Here is a 27597-nt window from a genome sequence, read left to right on the forward strand (position 1 = left end):
TCCATAAGCAACACCCACAAGCTGATCCAAACCTTCCCCTTCTCTATGCTAATAACTCATTGAGAATGACAGGCCTCTTGGGCATGGAAGGCAGAAGCCTAAAGAAACAAAATGTGAATTCACCTCCCCACTCCCAAAGAAACGTACAAACACAATGTATTTTTCCAACATACAAGCTACACCTAAGAGGGGAAAAAGAATTTATTCAAATTTACTCCAACTGGAATATATAATATCTCTAAAGCCTACTGAATGTATGTGGAATCAATATAATGGATCCTAATTATCAGAAGTCCAAAAAAATGGAATTAAGATGTTCTGAGTTACCCACATCAGGAGTTTTGTTTTATTTTGTTTTGTATTGTATTAAAGAAACTTAAAATACAGAATATACTTTTCCATTCATTTCCCGGCTTAGGGACACACTTAAGAGCAGAAGACCAAAAAAAAAAAAAAAAAAAAAAAAATGTGCTCTGAAACTAATTGTAAATCCACTGAAGGCAGGGACCACATCTCATTTGTCTCCCTCATTTTCCCTCCCCTATTTTGTGCAGTGATTCACACATAGTAAATACTCAATTAAATTGAAAAGTCAATGGATGTTTCAATTCACTTTAATTCAGAGGCATTGTGCTGATTTAAGAAACAGCTGAGACAACAAAGATAGATTCAACCTTTCCAGATTTCTGGCTAGTCAGGTACACTGTCTTAAAAAATTCCTTTGCCAAAGCTTGCATAACACCAGCATCATTAACTGCTGGCCACTGTGGCATCCTTAGTATCTTGATTTGTTTCCATTTTTGCTGATGGTAACAAGATGATTCTCCAATGGTTGTCTTTCCAACAAGAAAACGTGAAAGGTGATTTGAAGCAGGTATTCAGTGAGGCAGGTATTCAGTCAACCCCCATCCTACAGAGAGTACATCTGTGAACAAAATGGAAACAAACTGTTAATCTAAACCTTTCTAAGAACAACTTCTCAGAAGTACAATGGTTGGTCTTTTACTAATCACTAAACTTATTTAGTTCAACATTTCAAAAACAAAACCAGGATCTTTTATGGTGATAATGTTGTTTAAAGTTTTCTTTCCTTACCTTAAATAATGACTTTGAAATCCATGCCATCCCCAGGTGCAGATCCAAGCCTAATAAAATCAGAAATACCACATATCTGTGCATTTTGAAAACAGAGTTTCCCTACCCAGGTGGGGATACTGTGTGTTTTTCTTTGCCTTGATAAATAGGAATAAAAGATCTCCTGAGGTTCTGAGCCCCACCCCTTCATGAACAGCACAATTTCTGCCTGTGTCCCAACAGGCAGCACCAAAGTGTTTGGCTGGAAAACAACAGCTACAGATAAAGAAGCCTGTTGAGAAGCAACTTGGCCAGGCTGGAGCACACTTTCTTCAGCAAAGGCTCCGAACTAACTGTTTGGGTAAAAGAAGAATGCGTGAACACATCAAACATCAGCTCCATGGCAAAGGCCCCATGAGAGCAGCACGGAAGGATCCAGGCAGGTCCCACCGTAGGCTTTTCAGTCACACCTATGCACATGGATATTAGTAACACTATCTTAGACCAGGAAAGGCAGACATCTTTGCAAGAAACACCGTTACTCATCCACACGCTCAAGAGCTATTGTCCCTTTAAGCTGTCCCACCACCGTGGGATATAAAGTCAAAAACCACTCAAGTAAGTTTGGCCTTAACACAATTTATCAACTGATTTTATTTATTTATTTATTTAATTGGCCAAAAGTGATTGCATATATGTTTAAATCACTCTTCAGCTCATAAGCAAAAATGTCATAACTACACAAGAATCACTGTAGGTTCTTCCTTCTCTGTCCATTATATCAAACTTGTCACTGAAGCCTATTACTTCGCAATTCGAAATGTCTCTTGCAGTCCCTTTTTCTTCTGAATTGCTACTAAAACTACTCCTTTGTCAGGCCCTGTTCTCCTCAGCCTGGACTATGACAGCCTCTGGCCTCCTAGCTGTGCCTAGGTCTCCTCTACCGTAGTCTCAATGCCTTCCAGGTGATGCTCCTTCCATGGGTGGACCTCCACCTTACCCATTCTTTCCAAGATCCCTCTGAGCTGAGGCCCCTGAAATCTCCAGTTAAGAGGCTCTGCATAGCTGTGACCTTCAGCCCATCATCAGGCAGGCAAAAGGGAAGCAACCTCAGCCCACTAGACAGTGGGACTGAAATTCCTTTTTGGCCATAAATGCATTGTATTGCACTGAGTTTACTCTAAACTGCTTCATCATCATTTCTCCCTTTGTTTCCCTACGAACCCCAGACACACTGGCCCAGTCTTCAGAACTGGCTTCTGCACTGACTAACTTCCCCATTTCTGACAATGTTTTGTGCCCTGCCCTGAACCCAAACCTACTTGACAAGGACAGCCTATCCTCAGATTCTATTCCAGGACTCCAGCGGCTTGCTGGGGTCCAGCTGAGATTAGACTGCCCAGCACCACGCCACCACCATTCCTGACTCTGACTCTCACCTTCTATGTAAATTCTAGTTGCTGAACTGGATCTCCTCAGATCCAACACCTTCCGTGAACCATTCCCAAGATCATGACATCCTCTGGGACTCTGAGGACTGGACTGCAGGCTCTCAGACCCTGAAATACCTAGTCTTGAATTCCTCCTGCTTCCTGACAATCTATATTGCTGAGATTTTGCGTAAGAACCCCATTTTCCCAGCCTAGATATCTATCTTTCATTTATTCATTCATTAATTCAATTAGTCAGTCATGTATTAATTTATCCTCACTTCATTCCATAAAAAAAAAAGAGGGTTTTTTAAGATTAAAAAAAAGGAAAAGAAAAACTTCACACACCATCTATAGCCTAATCCCTGCCTGCTTTTTGAAGTATTCCACTTCCTTATTCCACTCATTTTCTGGTCTCCAACATGAAGTCTCTGCTTCAGGCATACAGGTCTACTGACCTCTAAGGTCATTCTGAATCTTCGCTCACCTCCACTTTTATTCTTTCTTAATTAGCTCCTTTCATCCTTTGGCCTCTCACTCGTGACACGATCTAAGAAGCCTTCCCCAAGACACAAATCCACATTGACCTATCCCTTATCTGGATTCCCCTGGAATAATCAATATCACATAGTTTAAGTGCTTGGTTTGCACTAAATGTTTCACATACATTAACTTCCCAGATAGACCATCAGTCTGTGAGAACTGAGATGAAGGCCATGTCCTGAACTTGTTATGGTGCCTCCAAAGTACTTGATGGTGACCTCTAACAGGAGGATAAAGCTCCACTTCCATCTTCTCCTTATCCTTACTCCACTCCTCAGCCCCACCACCATGGAGAACCGCCAAGTTACTGGACTCAACTAAACCTCTTAAAAGGAGGTGGAACTTTTGGTGGATTGAGAGGAAAAGTTAAAGTTTTGACCTGTAGGTTTCTGTGGTTTCTTTAGAGTTTGTCTCTTGGGGTTTTCACTCTCTTTAGATTGCTTCTCTCTACTTCCATGTGGCCAGTGAGGCAAAACAGGTCTGGAACTGCCTCCTACTTCAGACATGCTCCCCAACCACCACCCCCTCAACACACCCAGATAAGGCCTAGGGCAGGCTTAATTAGATACAAGCAAGACAAATCCTGGGGATTTTTGAGACTTTCTGCCAAAGATTAAAGCCAGGGGGCTTCTTCCATTGTGAAATGTTGAATTAGCACTTACAGATGATAAAGTCCACTGTCAAACCATGTAATATTCATGATATCTCACACATTTTGAATATTTAAATATATCATACACATGCTGTATATACAACTTTGATATACTACTTGGAAAGAAATGGAAAATGAATGTAGGCATATTCCAAAGTCATGAGATCATCTGTCACTTGTCCAAGTCTGTGGCCAAAACTCCACGTTGAAACAATGTTCTTAATTAGCATATGATACAGAGACTGCCAATTGTCCCCTAATACCTGTTCCCTTCTTTTCACTTTATTAATAGAACCCCTGAACTTGAGAGGTACATGACCATAAAGACTATTTTCAGGCCTGCTTGGCAGTTAGGTATGGCTAGTAGGATGTGAGTAGAAGTTAGGGGTACAACATCTAGGGAATGTCTTTAAAAAGAAAGCTTATGAATCTTCAGACATATGAATGAGGCCAACACCCAGGGATAGCAGAGAAGATAGAAGTTTGTTTCTCCCTTGCCCAATGTCTAAGCGTAAACAGTCTAAAGCTGATATGGCACCTCCACTGTATCAGGAAGCTCCTTCTAGCTTGTTCAAGCCGCTATATTTTGGAGTCTCTTAACCAGAATATAGGTTAGGCTGCTATAACAAATACAGCACTATAATTCTAGCTTTGCCACTAGCTATCCACCTTTGAACAAATTATTTACACTCTGTGAACTTGTTTCTGTATCTATACCTACTTCATAGGTTATTGTTAACAACATGAGGCTGTGTCTTTTTTTTTTTTTTTTTGCTTCCCATTACATCCCCAGCTACTAGCACAGTGTCTGCACATTGTAAGCATTCAATAAAATTTAGTTATTACTGCTGTTCCTATTGTTATGCCAAATCTAGACAAGTAATGCCATACCTTAACAACTAACCACTGGGTACTTCCAATAAAGACCTGAAATAATACAACTAATCAACATGGAGTGCATTAGAGTAATCACACTTTCTGACCCAAACTTAGGAAACACGGTCTGACAAAAGGGTTTTGTCCTGACTTGTAAATTTATTATTATGAAAAATTTTACATGTTAAACCATTGGTTGTCAACTTAATGAAATGACTTTATTTTTTAAAATTACCTGCTTAAATTGGGACAGCCCTGGTAAGGCAAAGGCATATAGCCCCAACAGAATTACTGGTTCTGTCCCCTCCAGGTTTATTACAAGGTTTCACTGTACATGCATATTATGCACAAAAAAACCTGATTTTTATAACTCATTTATAATCGTGAATTTATACTGTAATAGTTCAGAATCTCCAAAAAATAATTCTTATATTTTCCCAAAGGAATACGGACATTTCTTGCTTCTACAAAAATAGCATGGATGAGAGTTTTCAGTAAAGTACATTTCTCCTATTGAAGAGTACTTAATACACACACACCTGGCTGCTTGCATTTCACCACAAGAGGTACTATTTGCCAGTCATCAAAGTAATTCAGTCTGATCTGTTGAGGTGATAGATTTTGACAAACTGTGTAAGCCAGTCATTAAGGGGAGAATAGATTATAGTCTCCATGCAGGACATTATAGTGCTTACATTTCTCAGCCATACAGCCTATGAAACATAAGCGGAAAGCAAGAAGATAGAAATAAAGTTGAACATGGACTTACTGCTTCTCTCTCCAATGAATGATGTGAGCCGATCACCAGTCCACACTTTCTACTACACACATAATAAGTTCAATTTCTTTCTGGCTAATATAAAGACCTTGCATAAAGAACACAAAGATTATGCACAAAAGTGACTATTCAGTCATTTAAACCTAACTTGAGACCTTGTGTTTCTACTTCTAAAATATTATTTTTTCCTTTTCATCCTAGGTATTTAGCCTTGCTTCTGTATAACTGTCTTACGTACTTAAAATCTTCATCTAGAATGGAGATTATATTCAGAATGAAATTCATTAATTAGGTGAACTGAATAAGCCAAGTCTGAATTAATGAAAAGTCTAAACTATGAACTATTGTTAAAAAGATCATGATAATAGCAACAGTTGACGTTTCAGAGTTTACTACGTGAAAATCACTGGGCTGAACACTTTACACGCATTATCTCATTGAGTTCTCACAGAAGTCCTGGAGTAGGTATTATCAATCCATTTTTACAAATTAGAAAACAAAGCCTAAGAGGTATTAAGTAACTTTCCCAAAGCCACATAGCTGATGAGTGATATTTTCAAACATGAGTTTGACTTCAAAGCTCATGTTCTTTACCACCACACCAACCTGCTGGGGTTTTCCCTTAATCAATAATAAGAAAGTAATATCTCAGATGAGGTTAATAAAACTCAAAAGTGCTGAGGAACTCCTTACTGAAAAAAAAAATGAGAAGTATGTGAAATTAGCTCACCAATTATTTTAGATCAGTAATAATTACCTGTCACTTATGAAGTACATACTGTATACCAGGCACTTTTTATACATTAAATCTAACCCTCACAGCAAGCCCATAAATTAAATAACCATCTCCATTTTATGATGAGGGAAAAGACACTCAGAGAAGGTAAGTAATTTGTCCAAGGTCACATGGCTAGAACGTGGCACAGTCTTTACGTTCTGTTGTCTCCACACTATCTCATTACCTCTCCTGCAAGACCCTTCTCCAGAGTGCTAGAAAAGGCTTCTTTTAAAAGGAAGCGTGCCAAGCCCCTGTGATTATTGTACATTATTTATTAGCTCAGGGAAGCTTTAGTTCAGAGACAATGCAAAAGTAAACTTTAACCCAGGCCCTGCCCTCATTATCATAAATTCCAAATTTAGTGGGGTCCATGTTAATGGGTTTTACTGTATATAGAAAAGAGTTTAATAGTCACTTAGCCCTGCTCTATCTCCATTAACAAATCTAAAAAGCCACACAAAGGTGAAGGAAGGAAGAAGAGTGACCTCAAAACTAAAACAGATAAGAAATGCCTATAATTTGTACTCCAGCAAAAAGTTGTAATACATAACATTTGCGTATACCACAAAACAGTAAATATGCCAATATGTAACAACAAATGCAACCCTGCAAGTTTAAGTGCTCTATTCATCAATTAAAGAAAATTAATCCTAATCAGATGTTCATATTAAGGAATATAGCCATAGCAAATCGGCAATAATAATTAAAAGTCCATTTCAAACCTCTTTTGTGAGCAGTAAAATGATCTAACATAGCCAGGCTGCCTGGTCCTTTTTGCAGTGTTGTGTAAATGTGCAATTAGGTGAAAATTCCTAGCTGTTTTACATGGTCATCTTCACTACTCACGCTGCACACTTGTTTCTAATGAAGACACGCTTCCATGTGCACCCTGAGTCGGGAAAATGTACAAGGTGTGACAGTCAAGCACATGTCTACTCTGAGAGCCAAGTCCATAATACACAGGGTTTTTCCACAGAGGTCATCACAGTGTTGCAAAGATTTTAAACAAATTCTACCCACTTCAGAGGGGACTATTTGAAACAGTCAGGAACCCACAGCTCTGTCATGTTACACCATGGTTTCTTTTTTTCTTTTCTTTAGGTCAGCTTGTAAAAGAGCCCCCACATGCACCTTAAGGTAAATAGCCCTGGGACACAAGTGAAACAGTCCAGGTGAAGAGAAGCCCAATTATCTGTTCAGGTCTGATGCACTGTCCGGTACATGGCGCAACCAGGTTTAAGATCATGTGTGGTCTGCCTAGACTCTCAACAGATCACCTGCTTCCTAATGATAGCTGAGCTTAAAGGGAGCCAGTTAGCTAAGGGCCGTCTTAAGGGATAGGTCTGCAGTACTGGATACCCAGAGTGAACTAATCTTCATTGCTACTCTATATGAAGGATAAAGGTATAAATTTCCCTACTATATGAATGCTTATTGATCCAAATATCTGAAACTGCCATAACTCGGGTAATCCTGAATCTTGTGTTGCTTGACTGGTTTGCAAACCAGGTTTACTGAAGTATTTTAGGATTCAGTCCTAAATACTAAAGACTTAGGATTCAGTCTCACACTTTCACTTGCCACCCATTTGGCCAGAGCACCATATTTATTACTGTTTCTTTAATAGTCTATTTTGATTTCAAGTCATTATAAGGCATTACAGAACAAGAACATAGAGTCTTATTCTCTGAACTTTTCAAAGTCAGAATGAGAAGAAAACATCCTTCCTGAGAGTGTGGGACAAACTCTGAGCTCTCTCAGAATCTTTCCGAATTTACAAGTTTCTGTCATTAGTCAATTAAATCTTACGAGATTCTAGGAATCTTTCCTACAGAAACACTAACACAAGTTTATAAAAATAAAAACAGTACCCATGTTCACTAAAGCACTGTTTGTAATTGAAAAATGTTAATTGATCTAAATGGCCAGACTGAAGAATGGTTTATTAAGGACCATCTAAACCACAGAACGCTGTGCAGCCATTAGAAATAATATGATAGGTCTCTACTGACATGGAAATGTGTTCAGTGAAAAAAGAAAGATGCAGAATAAAACATACAGTGTGTTACCATTTGGGGGAAAAAATACAACTGTGTATGTATATAAATTAATGTATATATGGAGAATATAGAAAGACTATATGAAACAAAAATATGTTTTAGAGAGATATAAGTATAAATACATAGTTATATATATTTATGTTAATGTCATATTCAAGTTAAAATATTTCTACTATATACTTATATATATACACATCTGTACACACAAAAAATCAGGAAGAATTAGTCAGTTTGGGCTGCTATGACAAAATACCACAGACTGGGCGACTAAAACAACAGACATTTATTTCTCACAGTTTTGCAGTCTGGGAAGTCCAAGATCAAGGCACCAGCAGATTTGGTTCTTGGTAAAATCCTGCTTCCTGGCTTATAGACAGCTACCCTTTCTGTATCCTTACAAAGTGGGGAAAGAGAGAGAGAGAAACCAACCCTCCGGAAAGTGAGATGGGAAGGGAGGACTGTAACTTTTTACTTGTACACACTACTATATTTATTTAGATTTCTAAGCAATTTCCAAAAATTGAGACACTCTTCTTCTCATGCATTCTGAACAAATTAAGAATTAATACAAAAATAAAATAAATGAGAGGCTAGAATATAACCTTCACTACTGATTGAGACCAGGGTGAATGAAGGAGGCAGCTCAGTGGGAAAGCCACAACAAGTCTGGCTGTCTAAACTACAGAATGAGGCCATCTCCACAAGCCAGGCCACGGCTGGGCTGGGCTGGGCCCCCAGCCTCAGGGAGAATGTGGCTCTCAGCAGGCAGGCCCTTCCCAGGGGTGGAAGGAGGGAGACAGTAAGTTGAGCTGGCTCACTTATTCCCTCCAAACTTACCAGTTAGGTAAGCTGCTCTCCCTCTAGGGCAGAGTGAGAAAACTGATCTGTCAAACAGGAGTAAAAGCTTGGTCTGAGAAAGTAGCATTGGTGGCAGCTCAATCTACCTCACAACAGGTTACAGAGTCAGTGGTGAGAAGGCAGAAGCAAGAAAGTAGATGAGTCAGGAAGAACTGAAAGAAAGAAAACAGAGTAGGGAATTGAGGAGAGGGTTCTTTTAAGGACAAGGCCAACAAAATGTCAGATGTGGAGAGCAGAAGAGTCAAAATAATTTACAGTAAAAATCTAAGCACAGCAATGTAATCATGAACACAAGCGAAGCTGGACACCTCCTGATGAAACACAAAGAACAGGAAATAGCAGGAAAAGCTACAGTGATTCAAGGCAGAGATGAAGGGAGAAAACTGAGTTCATATCATGAGCTCAATTTTGCAAAAAGGGGGATAGATTCTAGGGCTAAAGCCAGACAACAGAAATGAAACTTGCAAACTGCCACAGGACTGGTTATGTTAAAGTCATAGTAAAGCTCAGAAGAACCAAGACCTACTTGTAAATGTTTTATCATACTGTGAAACTTTTGAGAAATTATGTGATTTATTATTTATAAGACATTGCTGAGATTAGTACTGATGTGTATACAGTCTCTACATCATTCAATATCATGAATCATAATATTAGTTGATTCACGTGCTCCTTTGTCCCTGGGAACGCTAAGGAATAAAGGTTTTGATAAATAACGATGGTTTGAGCTTGACTGGCCTCCTGCAATTGTTCATTGCAATTCTGGCTACTATTACACCATATTCCCCAAGTCACAGTGCAGTATAAAGTAAAATCAAACAGACCGAAGAAAGCAGTGGAAAGATTTATAGTCTAGAAGTCTGGCTCCATACTTTTAACTGATAGAGACTAAAACTTCTGTACTGCAAGTTTCTGTATTTCCACTGATCTGTTTTCATGCCGTGGTTTCAGTGGCCACAGAAGTCCTTCTGGTAAACAGATTCTTCTGGTAAACAGGTTTCTGGTAAACAGATTTCTGTGAGTTAAAGAAAGAGGGGAAATCTTCATATCTTTCAACAGTCCCCAAAATTATATCCTTTATCAGGTTTTAAAGTTATGTCCCAAGTCTCTATTCCTTGGTGTGGTTTAATTTTACAACCAGCTGCCTGCCCCCTCTTAACCAGCAGTTTTTGACGTCATTCAGGTTTTGTAAAATGTGTGCTACAGACACATTTACTTGGGCTTCTGGGCTGCTGTTAAAGTTTTAGTGCTTTTGGTTAAGTGTGGAGGCTGGCACCAGAGGATCAGTAATGGTGATTATCATGCAAATCAGCCTCCAGCTAGTCCAGCTCCTCCGAAGGACTTCCAGCTCTGCTTCCTGAGTCCCTTCATTGTCCCCAGGATAAAGCGAGCCATCTTCGATGCTGACACTGGACGCGACCGAGATTGGTTCTCCTGACAGAGATGAGTGGGCAGCAATGAATCTTTCACTTGGGGTAGAAATACAATTTTATTTAAGAAAATAACCATACATAATTGGACTTCTGTCACTTTAAATTTTAATGGTGAGAGTAATATGGAGGCTTCTGGAACTTTAAATTATGACTTTCAGAAGCTTCACACTGAATCTTTCAATTATTCTCTGTAAGTACTTTCTCAAAGCATGTGCCACCATGACATTGATATCACAATTCAAATCTAAATTCAAAACTGACTGCAAGGCTATGAGCTATGAGCTGGCGTGCCGGCTGCCTCATTTTATCTTTGAACATCTGATGAGGCGAAATCAAGAGGCGCTCTCCCAGAGCCCAGCCAGCTGTTTGCCAAGTATTCAAATACCCTGGCAAGCGGAAGAACCTTTCAGATTTCCCCGCATCAAAATTAGAGACAACCCCCTATTTTCCCCATTAGTCTTGGCTCACCTACATCCTTTCACACAGGCCCGCCTGACTCACTCAGCTAAGTGGTCGCTCTCCTCGCTCACCTCTCGGGTCCCGCAACTCCCGCTACTGGATCCAACGTGTGCTGCAGAATGGCAGCCAGTTCAGACAAAACCCTGGGGGAGAGTCTTCAAGTCTGCATTTCCTTGAAGTGGATATGAAAGAGGGGCTGAACTGATATTTGTAGAAGTAGGAAGACAGAGAGCAAAGACAGTGTGTGAATTTTATTTAAAATGCATTCATTAGACTGGAACAAAAACTGCAATTGGGAAGACAGTGCCAAGGGAAAAGTGAAAGGCTTTCCTCTCACTTTTATTTTGGTTGCTTAACTTCCTTGTTATATACCTATTTTCTTGAATCATTTTAATATTTTAATCTTCATATTAAAACAAGTGGGAATGAATAATTATGTAAAGGTTCAGCTATAGACTGCTTCAATTATTTTAAAATGAGTCCCCTACCTCAGTAAATACAGTGCCAAATTTACAACTGTAAATAACTAAATCCAGCTGCACTAATGAATTTACAGTAAAAGACAACCCTTATTTCACATTTTAAAGATCCTGAAGCAGTTTTCCTCAGCTGGATGACTTCAAACAGAGGCTATGGACAATCTGTGAGGAGTTTAGAAGGAGGATGGGACTAAGATACCACAGACAACAGCCTCTACCCAAATAGCTGGCAAAATCTCCTGAAGTTGGACACTAAACCCAGGTTTCCAGCTGGGCGAGAGGGTCTCAATTCCTTCCATAAAAGCTGGGCCTTTCCTTGTTCATTTCCTGTGATGTGTTTACACTTGGACAGAAGGGGCACAGCAGGGATGTGTTCAGGGCACATTTAGGGGGAAGCCATCTCACAGGAGTCATGGATGCCAGATGTCAAACCAGTGTAGGCTGCTGAGCGAGCTCTGAGCAGGATGCACAGGCATCAGATCACGGTTTGAGGAAACTCTGCTGTCCTGATCCAGCAGAAATTCATGTCACTTTAAAAATAATAACAATAATAAAAGAAGTTGCTATTATGAATGTAAAAACTACCTAAGAACCAGACAGGCTGATGGAGTTCCTGTTCTGCCAGTCAAGTATATTCACTCCATCAACATAAGACAAATAACTTACTCCCAGGAGCCATGGGCAGTAAAGGTTAGAAGGCCCACATGTGGAGTGGCTATCACAAGGATGCTGACCGACAGTATTTCCTGAAAACTGCCTCAAACATTGCCTTACATGAGATCAGGACTATAGTGCTCAAGAGGACACATTTCTAAGTCACTGACCATGGACAGAGAAACAAAATTTTTAAAACCCACACTGATTTCGGAGCCCAAAGCACTACAATAACACATCCTGACTTGAATATTTAAGGCTTGTGAAGTGTTTCAAACACAAAACAGTTCTACATAAATCATTCACCCAAACATTTACTGTGTTTCTATTATATGCCAAGTACTATATGAGCCAGTTTTGCTTAAAACATAATCCTCATACTACTGGATTTCTCTGCAGAATTTAGTACCACTGTGGCTTGACCTTTCACCTTAAAGTACCTTCACAGACGTAAAAGTTCTCTTCCTCGTAGAGAAGTCAACGTCTCAGATCATTCTGTTCCTTTCTACGAATCCCTCTTTCCTAGCCGTGTCCTCATCTCACTCTAATTAAGAGGAGGTGAAGGGAAGTATTTGAAAATCTTCAAATTTGGGGGGACATTTTTTCAAACTATACAGGTATTTTCCAACCCCATATGAGACTCATTACCTATATAAACCACTCACTATTTCTACTTGGTGTAAATCATATCTCTTAAGAGTTCGGGGAATGAAAACAACAAACAAAAATAAACTGAAGATCACTGTACTAATAATAACACTTCCTCTTGATGATTTTATCACCTATATATTGATGATTTCAAAAATCATTTTAAGCCTAGACCCACATACATAAATGCCTAGCAGACCTCTATTTTCAAATGACCTCCTAACTCAAACTCAGTAAGTGCAACATCAGATTATTATCTTTACTTTTCTTCTTTTCCCTTTCTTAATAGTATCCACTTAGTGGATACTTTACAATCCCCATTCCCACCCCACATACAACAAACCTGTCTCCAGGTCCTTTCTCTTCTTCCTCAGGAACACATCTTGCGCCTGTCAACCATGTGCCACATCCCATCTGGATGCCTGCAGTAGCCTCCTCACTGCCACCCCCTCCACCAGCAGCCTCTCCACTTCACGTTACTCTCCACATGATCCTGATTCCTACTTATTACAACAGGAAATCCTACACTGCAGCACTCATAATATACAAGATGATTTTTAATACCAAACAGACCAATTTTTAAATATTTATATATTTTAAAAGGCTGAGACAGGTAGAAGTAATACATCAAACTGGGATTTTAAGCTAACATTAAGTTTGCTTAGTAGAAGGAGCTGGAGCTCACCTCCTCTCACAGACACACCAAGACAACAACTAACTACAAAACAACTAGTGATTAAAAAAAAAAAAAGACTGGAAAGTACCAGAAAGGATCTTCTTAAAGAATAAAGCACGACTAGACCAGTAGGTGGGGCAGACTCGCAGTATTATCAGGTCCCACACTCCCAGGGGGGCGACCCACAAACTGGAGAATAATTATATTGCAGAGATCTCCCAAAAGAGTGAGAATTCTGAGTCTCTTATCAGGCTCCCCAGCCCGGGGATCTGGCACCAGGAAGAGGAGTCCCCAGAGTGTTGGGCTTTGAAGGCCAGTGGGGCTTGAGCAGGAGCTCTACAGGACTGGGGAAATCAGAGACTGCATGCTTAAGTGTGGCGCAGAACATCTCACGCTCACTGAGACCAAGGACAAATGCAGTAATTTCATAGGAGCCTGGGGCAGACCTACCTGTGGGGCTTGGGGGGTCTCCTGGGGAGGCATGGGGCGGCTGTGGCTCACCTGACGGGTTTGGTCCAGCAACTTAAAGCAATCATGTATATATACAGACTGTTATACCAAACCTTATGGTAACTGCAAACCAAAAATCTATACTAGATATACACACAAAGAAGAAAAACGATTCCAAACATAACACAAAAGAGCCACTAATTCACAAGAGAAGAGAACAAAAGAAGAAAAGCAAGAGAAAGACCTACTAAAACAAATCGAAAACACCAACAAAATGGCAATAAGAACATATATGTCAATAATTACCTTAATGCAAATGAACTAAATGCTCCAACCAAAAAAAAAACCATGTATGACAAACCCATAGCTAACATTATACTTAATGGGGAAAAGCTGAAAGCATTTCTTCTAAAATCAGGAACAAGACAAGGATGTCCACTCTCGCCACTTTTATTCAAGATAGTTTTGGAAGTCCCAGGCACAACAATCAGAGAAGAAAAAGAAATAAAAGGAATTCAAATTGGAAAAGAAAAAGTAAAACTGTCACTGTTTGTAGGTGACGTGATACTATACAAAGAAAATCCTAAAGAGGCTACCAGAAAACTACTAGCGCTCATCAATGAATTCAGTAGTTTTAGGATACAAAATTAATGTACAGAAATCAGTTGTATTTCTACACATTAACAATGAAATAGCAGAAAAATAAATTAAGGAAACAATCTCATTTACCATCACATCAACAACAACAACAAAAAAAAACCCAAGAATAAATCTATCTAAGGAGGCAAAGGACCTGTACTCTGAAAACTGTAAGACACTGATGAAAGAAATTGAAGATGACAAAAACAGATGGAAAGATATACCATATTCTTGTATTGGAAGACTCCATATTGTTAAAATGGCCAAACTACTGAAGGCAATACAGATTCAATGCAATCCCTATCAAATTGCCAATGACATTTTTCACAGAACTAGAACAAAAAAATTTTTTAATTTGTATAGAAACACAAAAGACCTCAAACAGCCAAAACAATCTTGAGAAAGAAGAATGAAGCTGGAGGAATCATGAGCACTGACTTTAGACTATACTACAAAGCTACAGTAATCAAAACAGTACGGTACTGGCACAAAAACAGACACATAAGTCAATGGAACAGGATAGAAAGTCCAGAAATAAACCCACGTACTTAGACTGAATTAATCCATGACAAAGGAGGCAAGAATATACAATGGAGAAAAGACAGCCTCTTCAATAAGTGGTGCTGGGAAAACTGGATAGTTACATGTAAAAGAATGAAGTTAGAATATTCCCTAACACCATATACAAAAATAAACTCAAAATGTATTAAAGACCTAAATGTAAGACCAGATACTGTAAAACTCCTAGAGGAAAACATAGGTAGAACACTCTGACATGAAATTCAGTAATATATTTTTTTTTAACCAGCTCCTAGAATAATGGAAATAAAAACAAAAATAAACAAATGGGACCTAATTAAACTTAAAAGCTTCTGCACAGCAAAGGAAACCATAAACAAAATTAAAAACCTACAGAATAGAGAAAATATTTGTAAAGGACACGACTGACTAGGGACTAATTTCCAAAATATACAAACAGCTCATACAGCTTAATATCAAAACACAAAAAACCCAATCAAAAAATGGGCAGAAGACCTAAACAGACATTTCTCCAAAGAAGACATCCAGATGGCCAACAGGGCACATAAGAAGATGCTCAATATTGCTAATTATTAGAGAAATGAAAATCAAAACTAAAATGAGGTATCACCTTACACCAGTCAGCCTGGCCATCATTCAAAAGTCTACAAATAATAAATGTTGAAGAGGCTGTGGAGAAAAAGGAACCCTCCTACCCTGTTGGTGGGAATGTCAATTGGTGCAGCCACTATGGAGGACAGTATGAAGTTCCTTAAAAAACTAAAAACAGACTTACCATGTAATCCAGCAACTCCATTCCTTAAAAAACTAAAAACAGACTTACCATATGATCCAGCAACTCCATTCCTTGGTATATTTTCAGAAAAAAACTGTAATTTGAAAAGACACATGCATCCCAATGTTCACAGCAGCACTATTTACAATAGCCCAGACATGGAAACAACCTAAATGTCCATCAACAGATGACTGGTAAAGTTGTGTTGCGTATACACACACACACACACACACACACACACACACACAAGAATATTACTCAGCCATAAAAAAGAATGAAATAATGCCATTTGTCACAACATGGATGGACCTAGAGATTATCATATTGAGTAAGTCAGACAGAGAAAGACAAATATCAAATGATATCACTTACATGTGGAATCTAAAAAAAATGATACAACTTCTGTTTACCAACCAAAAACCGACTCACAGACATAGAAAACAAACTATGGCTACCCAAGGAGAAAGGGTGGGGAGGGGTAAATTAGGGGTTTGGGATTAATAGACACACATTACTATATATAAAATAGATGAAAAAAACAAGGACCTGTATAGCACAATTTCTTGTAATAACATATAATGGGAAAGAATCTGAAAAGAAAATATATGTATGTATGTATATGTATGACTGAATCACTTTGCTGTGCACCTGAAACTAACACTGTATAAATCAACTACATTTCAATAAAAAGTTTTTTAAATAAATATGTAAAGTGACAGAAAATAGAAAAAAATACATTGTTTGCTTTTTAAATAAATTTTTATAAAAATTAGACAATTTAAATAAAAATCTAACTCGGGGAATACACAGATTTTTTTTTAAAAGATAAAAGCGGTACATCAGTAAATGAACTTTGGGAAGCTTGGTCCTACAAAACAGGTCCAAATTTCTTAACATAATATTGCAAACATTATATGTCACCTTCAGTCACTTTCTCATCCTACATTCCCTGCACTTTACTTTGACCATTTGTGTATCTGCTTAGCTACATAACAAAATGTCCCAAACCTAGTGGCTAAAACATTTTATTTGGTTCACATTTGTGCAACTCAGTTGAGTCATCCCGTCCGGGCTGACAACAGATTTTCCGTGGACTCTCCCCCATGTCTGTGGTCAGTGGTGGATTAGCTGGTAACTAGATGATCTAAAATAATCTCACTCACATGTCTAGTGACAGCATACTGTCAGCCGGAGCCTCTATTCTCCTGCAGGTGGCTACCTATCCTCCAGCAGAGTAACGTGGGCTCATTCACAATGTGATCTCAGGGTTCCAAGCACAGAACCCCCAATGCATAAGCACTTTTCAAATCTCTGCTAGTTTCACATTTGCTAATGTTCATCAGCCAAAGTCACACGTCAACCCAAATTCAGTGATGGGGAACTAGACTCCACTTGTTAATGGAAAGATCTTCAATATCACATTGCCAGGAGTTGGATGCAGTAAAGGGAAGCATTTGTGACCATTTTTACAATCTACCACTCACTCTTACCACCTCTCAAACATGCCAAGCATTTTCATACATGTGCTTATGCTGTTCCCATCACCTGAAATGAATCATCAATCTCCTTCAGTCCTTCTGGCAAATTCTTATTTCTTGTCCTTCAAGGTTCTGCTCAAATATAGCATTCTCTGACATATTCCTCAAATTAATTATGCTGTCATATGTTTCCATGGTCCCTTGTATTTGCATTTATTATAGAATTCAATGAGTTGAATTATAGTTATTTATAATGTCTCCCTAATGGACTGTCTTTGTACCATCAGCATCTAGCACAGTGCCTGGCAAAGAATAGGCATTGAATAAACATTCATTAAGTTGAACTTAAATGAAAACATTCAAAACAAAGATTAAAGTCTCCTTCAAATAAGACTACATTTAAGTAAAGACTTAAGGTGCGACTATACAAAACTGACCTTACGCGTTAGAAGAACTAGTTAGATTCACCTCATCTAATTTGAAAGGCACCAGGTCAATGCTCCCAGCCAAAAACATATTTCCTGTGGCACTGGCACAAAGTCTGAACTTCCAGCATAGATTATTCTAAGTCTTGAAATGTTTTGCTGTACTACAAAGACAATAGGCTTTGGAGTCTGAAACACTAGGACTAAAAACCTAACTATTTGTGTGCACCTAACAATTTACTTAATACATTTCTCTTTTACAGCCATACAGAGTTATCTGTGTTGCAATAACATATGCAAAGCACCTAGCACAGTACTTGCCATACACCTAACACACATCAATCCCCAGAATTTCCTATTAGAAAAGGAGTCAAGTCTTTATCATTAACTTCTGAGGAGAGTGGGCAAAAGGTAAGAAGAAGGATAATGTGGAAGTACAGGAAGGGGTAATAGTCAAAACAACTTCACAATTTAACCAAGAGCCAAGCCTGCAGCTAGTAATTAAACAGTTACATCAGTTTTCAGTGACCCCATCAAGGAATAAAAGTTCCCTCCCACCCCCAGGTATACAGTGAATATCTCTGGTGATGACAGGACTTACGAATTTCTGTATAATTTTACTGGCATCAATATGGAATCAACATTTATACATATGCTTTGGCAAGACTACTGGGCAGAGAGTTAAGGGAAAAAAAGAGGATGTTTAAAAGGATATTATGCTAATCTTTTTAATTTCCTCACTTTTTTCCCTTTTACATTTAAAAGGGGTAGTTGTTGTAAACAAGTTTTTTTCTCCCTACCTAAGGAAACATTTTTTTAAGTGAGAAAAATGAAAAGCACATTACACACAATTCTAAACTTCAAATTATGTCACTTCTAAAGAAAACGTTACCATTAAAATCAAGACAAAACGAGTTTAGACACACTGAAGTCCTGTTTCAAAGTTAAGCCAAATTTAATACATTTTAATAAAATCTTTAAACTTTCAAAATCCGAGTAGGAACTTGAATCCTATAAGAAGTCTCTACAACTGTCCCTCCTGAAGCTATTCTCACACGCCAGTGGCAGCTCTGGAACACTTCTGCACTTACTGTGCGCTATAAATGAACCTCCATTTCCCTGTTATCTTTCACCGCAGCTTCACTGTACACTTTCTGGTATGCAGGATTCTCCTAATCCACCTCTCCTCAATGCCAGCACCCAGATTGTACTCAATAATTGTTAATTTATGTCTGACAAGGAAATGTGTAAGTAGCATTTGCTGATGGCAAATTCATTGGTCCATTCAAGTTCAGATCAAGACCTCTAGAGACCTTACGGACGAAAAAATTCTGCCCCCTCAACGTAAATCAAAATAAAAATATTACTAAAGCAGAAAACACAAAACTCACGTATTTGTTCAAATTAAAATAACTTGTTCTGGCAAAATTTTATGTAAGCTCATCAAAGGCTGAATTCTTACAAGTGTCCAAATTCTACTGCAGACATGCAGCAGGACAGCTTAACATATTATGAATAGAAACAATATAACATATTACTTTGTCTGCTGTTATAATTGTATTGCAGTTGTGCACAGAAAAGGAGGTGCAATAAATGATTGTCAGCAAAGACTCAGAAGCACAAGTTCTTCGCATTTTATTTCATTAGACAACTATATTTGATAAAATAAGCACCAGATTATATTTGAATAAATTTTCATTAAATAATGTTTCATAGCCATCACAAAGTCTAGAATGCAGATAATAATTACAGAGCCAAAGCAAAACCACCATAGTTTTTAAAATATATAATACATAATAATTTGATATTCATATTCATAGTAACAGATATTGGTTAATACCTCCATTAAATTTGAATATTTTATGCTTAGATATAATTGTTTCAGCTAAACTGTTTCCACCTAATATATATTAAAATCTGAGCGTGTTCTGTGTGAATTGAATACTTTATTTTGATATAACTAAACCTTTTCTTACAAAAAAAATGTCCTGGATACCTAGAACAACATAGATAAATCAGAAAATCCTTGTGAGTTATTATAAAAGTGCTTTACTTCTGATTATATAGGCACTTTAAAACAGTAGGTTTTTTAAACCCTAAACTGACTGTAAAATACAACAAGAATGCAAATTTTGGAATGAGATTGAATAATTTAATAGCTTATTATGGAATCAGATCTAATTGGTCCTTTCCCTGCCCAAGCGAAAAAAAAAAAAAAGAAAAAAGAAAAAGATTTCCCCTGTTGGCATTGGTCTAGGAACTAATGTTGTATTATGTCCATTAAATAGGAAGCCAAGGATTATGTGAACAAATAATATCACAGCTCTGTGGAATGACTGATAGTCTGCAAAAGCCAAGACTGGTTTCATCTTTCTTGTGAAGTTATCACTGATTTGTTCTCCGTCATGTGCAGTCACTAAGGCCGGCAGAGGTAACAAGTGTTTGATGTGTGATACTCGAGTCACTTTTGCCAGACTGCATTTATTCTAAGTTATACTCATACTTAGTGTGTGTGTGTATATAAATATATATGTATGTTCTTGGGCTTTCGTTTTTTCTTGTTTCTAGTGATGGGTCAAACAGATATGACAATTATCATACACTACCTTCTAAAGCTGTACAAAAACAACATATATCTGTTTCTTAGCAAGGGATGCTTTTCCACTGTAGATTAAATAAATGACTGTGGAGAAAGTACTTTAATATAAGAACTTACCCTTTGTTCATTGCCTTATTTGCACAGCTTACAACATATCCCTTACCTTTTAGCATGTATTATCCATTTCAATTCAGTCCATTCTTTACAATCTACAGCAAGCCAATCTACAGCAAGTTCTTTTTTAGTTGAAAGGAAATTTTAAGGGAGGAGGGTGTGGAAAAATACATTTAATTTATCCTATTGAAAAAAGACCATTCTATATGGTTTCTGAGCACTTCTGCATCTTCTTACACACTGTAAATCAGCTCAGATATCTTAATCAGTGGCTAGAAGCATATCCTTATCAGTAACATATTCATGAAAGATGGTATGTGTATGAGCTGCAAAATGTTTGGCAGAGACCCAGGAATAAAAAAGAAAAAAAAGAATGTGGGAAAGAGTTGATGGAATATCTTTGTGTGTCAACCCTATGAATTGGGGGAATTTTCTATCATCTCTGTTTGTTCTGTTTGGAAGTATAATACACAAACCAACAAAATGTCAGATTTCTGTGACTTGATTTCATCTATATATAGATATACTCACTGTACAGTGATCCAGGGTGGAAGCATATCTATACACAGTGGTGTATATAAAAACATATATACATTCTCATGTCTCTTTCTGAATTTTCCTATTCATGATATTATTTTATTCAAAGTTTAATGCTTTTCTGTTTTGATAATCTAAGCACTGTTTAAATATTATTTCACAAAATCAAGAGTAGTTCCTGACAGTATCTGCAGTCAATGGTCTACTCAAACTGGGCAACTCCCCTTGGAACTTAGGAGCCACAGCAGAAGACTGTGTGTGTGAAAGAGCAAGACAATTCATTAGCCAATTCTGCAGCAACTCAAAGTGGCGGGGGATGTCAGCCCCTGCTCTGGTGCTTCAATACTAATGAGAGTCATTGCATATTCATAACCTCAAATACAGTCAGCTTCTTGTAAAAACTTTTGTCACCCAGGCTTCATGGCAAGAGCAAAGCGCTGCACAATTCGTATCGTGGCACTTCCGCCAAGTGAGTGCGAGAGCAAGATTGATTGTTTTGCAATGCAGCCTGACGTGGAACTAAAAGATGCTGCCCCAAGGGTCTTAAAACTCTGCTTAGTTTGATTGCAAAGCCCCAAATAATCAAAGAAACAAAAAGGCAGTGAAGGTGAATGTATATGTCTATATATACATATAACCACATATACACCATACATTAAAAATACATAAAAGAATACTTCAAACAAGAAATTTGGCTTATTGAGTCCTCAGAGTTAATTATCTGTTAGGAATGTACCACCACTCACATCAAGTATTATGTTGAAAGAAGAATGGTGTGTCCTAGTAAACTTGGCCTCAAGTCGCAGAAACACCATGGCATAGTTTAATAGAAACAGATTTCTAAAACTGTCTGAAGTTTCCTGTCATTATCAATACCAAAGCTTAGTGAACTGAACCTGTCAGCTCTGCCAATTCTAGAGCTACCTGGAATCCAATTCCTCGGGCAGCTCTTTACGTTGTTGTCACTGCCTCCCTTGCTTTATCATCATCATCATTATGCTTAGCTTCCTGAAGTGAGCTGTTCAGTGCGCTTGCCAGGAAATCCTAAGGGCCCAGCACTACACCATTTGACCCCCCGAATACCTGTCTGTTTGGGGTAGCTACCAGCATCCCCCGGAGTCAGAGAAAGGAAATGTATGTTTCAGCACCCACTTTGAAAAAGCCTTGAGCATTTTTTCACTCGTAATGATGTCTTCAGCTGGAATGCCAGCATACTTCCACATTTTTCTGACAGGCATACAGTCTATAAACTACCCGTAAAAATTAAACAGGACAGTGAAAGAAAAGTTTCTAAATTTGATCGCACTTGAGTTGTTGAAAGTTATTTCTAGATGCATAATGTGTACAAATATCTGCATAGCTAAAGAAAAGTCAGGAATATTGGGAGGATGATGGGGATAGATGAGGAAGTGTTGTGGGGGCAGGGGCTCACCAAACTGTTTTATATCTTAGTCACAGACACACAAGCTTCAAAAATAGAAGGATTTGTGTTTATGATTGATTGAGGTAACTGATTATCCACAGATATTTTAAGTGTTGAGACATTAAATTGTCAGCTCTATCAGTTTGATTGCAGTAAAACATGAAAACATTGACTTTTGTCTAGTTAGAGAAATTTATTTTTCCCAGAATGACAATCCTTTAAGTAGAAGCCAGGCAGCTTGCCAGCTTTCCATGTCATACACTGAAGTTTGCAAATGCAACCCATATTTTCAAGTGTTTTTCAAGGTTCAATGAATGGTGCATAGGTCTTCTGCAAATAGTCTTATAATAAACAGATTCCTGCAGTACTTCTTATTCTTTAAGCTTGAGAAAAGTACTGACTCATTTTGAAGGAAAAAAAAAAAAACACTGTAGCTTTGTATTCATGGAGAATATGTTACCAGTGCTCTTCAGTTATTTAAAGTATCTCTCAAAAATAAAATAACCCTCTTTGGACCACCATGCTGTGAACAAGTTTGATTAATATGTTTTATAAGCCTGAAATAAATGCTCATCATAACTGTCAGTAAGCTGACAGCTTTCAAAGTCTTTGTTCTCAGAATGAGTAATGCGTCTGATCTTCTTAAGATACCATATCCCAACCTAAAAGGAAGATGTTACAATCAAGTAAATTCTACTAAAATTTGATTTTGCCATTACATCAGCCTTCTACTCTAGATCCTTGTGTGTATTATATGTGTGCATACTATTTTATAAAATAAAAATACCACATCTTATTTGTTATTATTGCTTGTCAGAACACCTGTGCTTTTCACTGGGCATAACTGTGGTTCCACTGCTTAAAACCTAGTCCATTTTAAGAATCAAAATGTCAGATGTTATATACAGTCAATCTCTTTAATAAAATCTGTGACTGGGGAATCATCACAGAGCCTAATGATTGAAGTGAAAACACCAATCAAAAGACAGATATGGTCATTAATTCTACAAAAACACTGATATTTCTATATTTTCCAAGCATTTATCATGATCATTAAAATACAAGATGTTCTAAAGACAAGCAGACTATTTAGCCCTCCATGTCTGAGTTCTACAGACAGCAGTAGGTAATAACTGGAGAAAAGGGGGTCCCTGAACTGCTAAGCAAGGGTACACCAACTAGAAAAACTTCTTTCCGACCCCTTCAGCCAATCACTTTGTGTCCTGGAGCACAGGATTTGGTTGCCCTTATCCTATCTTAGGGGGTACTAACTATTAGAAGTGGTCATTATATTATCCAGTCTCCTATCCTTTTATTCCAGTTACCACTTATGCTTCACTGCTGTCCTGTGGCAGAACTTTACAAAGCACCCTGTCTATAACTGCCAACAATTATAGCTCCTTTTGTCAACATACTTTCCTCATCAATTCAGTTCTACCTACTTTCATACCATGCCTAGATTATTTTCCATTTAACATCCCTTTTTTTAATTCATACTTTTCCTAAAATCTAAGAAAGGGTAATTTTTATACCAATTGTGCTTTTTACTCCTTCATCATCTTTGTCCATAAGAAGCCATTTTTTGTTTTATTATTTTCCAAATTGCCAAAAAATCACAGGTTCTGTACACATTACTGCTCCTCCTCTTCTTCATTTTGAGATATGAATTATTTAACTGTTAATGAAGTTTATTTTCATTCTTTATCTGCTCTCTATGCCATAACTACCCCCCTTATAATTTCAGTATATCGTGGCAGTTCTGGAAACAATGTTCCTTCACATCTTACACACTGATTTTCCTTCTTTTGTTATTTCTCATCTCTTAAGAGCTTTTAGTGTTTACCTCACAAATTAGGTCAAAAGAAGATAATTTTTGTTCCCTTTTGTTATTGTTTCTTTCCTTTAAGAAAACTAGAATTCCCTTGCACCAGAACTAAAATGATCTATATGCTATTCACATCTTACAATGATTCCATAATTTCAGTAGTTCCACGATGCTTTCTAGACCTTCAAATTCTGTTCACCCTTAAGTACTATATAAGCACAGGGATTATGTTGTTAACTCTAGGAAACACATGGAAATGACACCGGGCTCAGGTAGGGTTCCTTTCTGACATTACAGGTGTTATTTCCAAGAAGTACACAGATAGTACTGACTCAGTACAGCTGCGGACGTGGTTACAAGAATGATACCTTTAATACTGATCCTTTGACTGCTCTCTTATCTATCTTGAATCATTTATTTTTCATTATCTGTCCTCTAACTTACAAAGCCCCCTATGACCTTGTGATCTTAGTGATAGCAGCCACCCTTACCTGATTATAAACATAATCTAGAATTTCCACACTCTCCTCCTTTCTACGCCTCATTCCAGTTGCACATATAAACCTAAAGAAAAACTAAATTTTACTGCAGCTACCTTAAAATTTTTCTTTTTAACTACTTACAAGTAGTCTCTCTTAGAATTCCTTGATCCCTTGGGCCAAAAATAAGCTTTGCCTTAGTGCTTTACTTTTTTCCATATGTTATGTTTTGTGTTGATCAATATTTACCAACAATCTCTGCTCATTAGCAATATTTAAAAGGATAAGTAGTTTCTTCTTAGAGCTAGTGAAATATTGAACATCTCCTTTCATATATAAAATCATTATTACATGTAAAACTTTTTGCTTTCTCTCTTTTCACTGCTGGAAGGAACGATCACTTTAGAGCAGTGATTCTCAAATTGTATTCAGCAGTGCCTCAGGGGTTCTTTTTAGAAGAAAATAAGTGAAGGGGGACACCAAATAGACAGTGCTCTGGGCCGATTTATCTAGCACACCACCACTTTTTGTCTACAACTTTTTATTTTGAAATGAGTTTGAACACACAGAAAAGTTACAAGCATAATACAAACAACTACTGTATGTGCTTAACCCAAATTTTAACATTTTGCCACAACTGCTTTATCATTCTTTCCTACCCTTCCCCCTCCTCTCTTTTCCTCTTCTTTCTTTCATTTTCTGAATTGTTTGAAAGTTACAAAACCTTGTTCCATTACCTCTAAATACTTCAGGGTGGATTTCCCAAGAATTTTCACTTACATTGTCACAGTGTAATAATCAAAATCAGGAACTTTAACATTGATATCATGCTGTTATCTAATCTATAGAATTTATTTAAATTTTGCCAATTGTCTCCAAAATGCCCTTTATAATAATTCTTGTTTTTCTGGCCCAGAATCAGCCTTTGTCTTTCATAACACTGACACTAATAAATAGTACAAGCAATTTCCTTTGTAAAAATCCCTGAATTAGGTTTGTCTAATATTTCCTCATAATTAGATTTAGATTATACATTTTTGGTAAGAATACTATATAAATGATCCATGTTCTTTTCGCTGTATCACATCAGAAAGCACATAATACTGGTTTGTGCAGTCACTGGTGAAAGTGACTTCGATTAATTACTCAAGTAGTAAAGTAACCTGTCTACCAGGTTATTCCACTGCAACAGTTCTGTTTTTCCTTTGTAATTAAAGAGTAATTCTTAACCACTGATTTTAGCATTCATTGATGATTCTTCTCTATGGTTAAAATGATTGCAAAATGGTTATTTTTCTAACACTACCACTCCTTCTACATTTATTAGATGCTATCCTATTCCCTTGTTTATTTGTTTGTTTATTATAAGTACGGATTCATGGATTCTTTTTAATTTAATGGATTAAAATTTATTGCCCTAGTTATTTTGAAGTTCAAATTGTCTCAGCTTTGGCCAGTGGGAGTCCCTTTAATCTGACTACCAGGGCTTTTTGACATGTCCCTATCATTTATTTGAACTGTAACATCACTTTTATTTATTTTATATTTTGGAATTTGTTTCTAAACAATGCTTTTGAAAGTTTGAAACCCATTGTTCTGCTATAACACTGTTTTCTCCAATTTTCCTTATTTCAAGTCAGGTTTGTATAAAAAGTATCCAGAATATAGAGAAGACTGAGAAAAAATGATGGTAACCCCTTTGTTTCTGTGGTCATACTGGCCAACATACTGTCCCTCCAACCTGGCAGGCACGCTCCTGTATTAAGGGCTTGGCATCCATTGTGTCCTTGACCTGGAAACCTCCTCCCCATGCAGCTTTGTAGTTGCTCCCTCATCTCCTTTAAGCCATACCTCTAACATCGCTTTCTCAGGGAGGCCTCCCCTGACCACTTTTATTATAATAGTACAATGGTTCTCAAACTTCTTAAAGTACCCTTTGAAAACCCCTTTGATGATAACCCCTTCATACCCAAAGTTTCATTTCAAAGCAAGATATAAAATGACAATATGTTTAACCCATGAATGGTTAAGTCAGAAGAAACATGATCTTTACACTGGTTTATTTCACCACAGTGGGTTGACAAATTTTCTAAAGTGTTTCCCTCTGGGTCATGGAAATAAAATAGATATCATCCACAATGCTGTTTCTAACTTCCTTATTTGATTATTTATTCAATTGACTTCCTTATTACATACAGCATACCCACTTCTCTATCACCTTACTATGAATTAGTCTAATTTTTAAAACTATTTGCTCCTAAAAAAAAGCATCAATAAACAAGAATAACGTAGAACTATTTGTCTTTCCTATGGAACACTCTCTAAAGGAATAACTATTAGCTACTAACTTAAGTATTAAATACTTAATATTTGCTAATCCCAAGCAAGTCTTTAAAAAACAAACAAAAAATCCTCAACAAAGAATCACAGATAATAACATCGAAGAGATAGCCAAGGCTTTACAAGTAGTCAAGTGCTTGCACTCAATTTCTATAGAAAAGCTCACTTTTCCCTGAGCACATTGCATCAATATACAACTCAGTATGACTACATTTCACAGATCAGGGTTAAAGGTGCCCTTGCTAAAATACACAGCAACTTCCATGATTTATAGGGCTTGCTCAAAGCAAACTCGTTAAGTCATAACTATGTATCATCAGTTTCTTAGGACATCTTAAGTTTTTCAAACTACTTAACTCATCTTTTTTTTAACATTTTTTATTGATTTATAATCATCTTACAATGTTGTATCAAATTCCAGCATAGAGCACAATTTTTCAGTTATACATGAACATATATATACTCATTGTCATACTTTTTTTCTCTGTGAGCTACCATAAGTTCTTGTATATATTTCCCTGTGCTATACAGTATAATCTTATTTATCTGTTCTACAATTTTGAAATCCAGCTCTA

General features: G+C 37.4%; 1 protein-coding gene across 1 annotated transcript in view; it reads right to left on the bottom strand.

The window, feature by feature from the left end:
• Positions 1–598: 598 nt before the first annotated feature.
• Positions 599–27597, bottom strand: part of LOC123615189 (uncharacterized) — a 128391-nt gene continuing 101392 nt past the window's right edge. The window contains exon 7 of the mRNA XM_074354900.1: positions 599–925. The gene's annotated coding sequence lies outside the window, so the exon portion shown is untranslated. The remainder of the gene's footprint in view (positions 926–27597) is intronic.

This window comes from Camelus bactrianus, chromosome 3, assembly GCF_048773025.1.
Source record: "Camelus bactrianus isolate YW-2024 breed Bactrian camel chromosome 3, ASM4877302v1, whole genome shotgun sequence".
Lineage (NCBI taxonomy): Eukaryota > Metazoa > Chordata > Mammalia > Artiodactyla > Camelidae > Camelus > Camelus bactrianus.